The sequence below is a fragment of the Mus caroli genome, chromosome 8 (assembly GCF_900094665.2).
Source record: "Mus caroli chromosome 8, CAROLI_EIJ_v1.1, whole genome shotgun sequence".
Taxonomy (NCBI): domain Eukaryota; kingdom Metazoa; phylum Chordata; class Mammalia; order Rodentia; family Muridae; genus Mus; species Mus caroli.
The window spans coordinates 76,354,477-76,355,822 of record NC_034577.1 but is presented as its reverse complement, the minus strand read 5'-3'; positions in this window follow the sequence as shown (position 1 = coordinate 76,355,822).

The window sequence follows — 1,346 nt, the reverse complement described above, 5'->3', positions numbered from 1 at the left end:
TATAAGTACACTGTAGCTGTCTTCAGACACACCAGAAGAGGGAGTCAGATCTTGTTACAGATGGTTGTGAGCCACCATGTGGTTGCTGGGATTTGAACTAAGGACCTTTGGAAGAGCAGTCGGGTGCTCTTACCTGCTGAGCCATCTCACCAGCCCGCTGTTTTTCTTTTTTCTTTTCTTTTTTTTTTTTAAGATATATTTATTTATTATATTTAAGTACACTGTAGTTGCCTTCAGACACTCCAGAAGAGGGCGCCAGATCTTGTTACGGATGGTTGTCAGCCACTATGTGGTTGCTGGGAATTGAACTCAGGACCTTCAGAAGAGCAGTCAGTGCTCTTAACCACTGAGCCATCTCTCCAGCCCCTTGTTTTTTTTTCGAGACAGGGTTTCTCTTTGTATCCTGGCTGTCATGAAACTCAATCTGTAGACCAGGCTGGTCTGGAATCAAAAACCCACCTGCCTCTACCTTCCAAATGTTGCTCCAGCTGCAAGTATTCTGCGTTTATGAGCATTTACCTATGTTATATCTGTGTACTACTTGTGTGGTTCTCTCTGAGACCAGAAGATGTTGGATCTCCTGGAACTGGAGACAGGCACAAATGGGAGCTGTCATATGTGTAGTGGAAATCAAACCCAAGGGCTCTGGAAAAGCAGACAGTGCCCCTAACTACCACGCCATCTCTCCAGCCATGATTTTATTTTATTTTTGTTCCTTCAAGAATGTTCTCACTGTATAGCCCTGGCTGTCCTGGAACTTACTATGTAGACCAGGCTGGCCCCAGACTCACAAAGATCCACCTGCCTCTGCCTCCTGAGCGCTGGAACTAAAGGCACATGTCACTACATCCAGTTTCCGTGTTTTATTTATTTTATTTGGGCGGTGATAGTGCATGCCTTTAATCCTGGCACTCTGGAGGCAGAGGCAGGTGGATCTCTGAGGCCAGCCTGGTCTACATATAGAGTTCTAAGACAGCTAGATCTACACAGAGAAACCTTGCCTCTAAAACTAAAAACAAACCAAAAAGATTTCGTGTATGAATGCTGGCTGCATGTGTATATGAACACCTCATGCATGCCTGACACCCTTGGAGGCCATCAGCTTCCCTGGAACTAGAGTTACAGGTGACTGCTGGTGCCATGTAGGTGCGGGGACTTAAACCTGGGTGAATACCAAGTGCTCTTAACTTTATTATTTTCTTTTCTTTTTTTTTTTTTTTAAAGATTTTTTTTTAAAGATTTATTTATTGATTATATGTAAGTACACTGTAGTTGTCTTCAGACACTCCAGAAGAGGGAGTCAGATCTCATTACGGATGGTTGTGAGCCACCATGTGGTTGCTGGG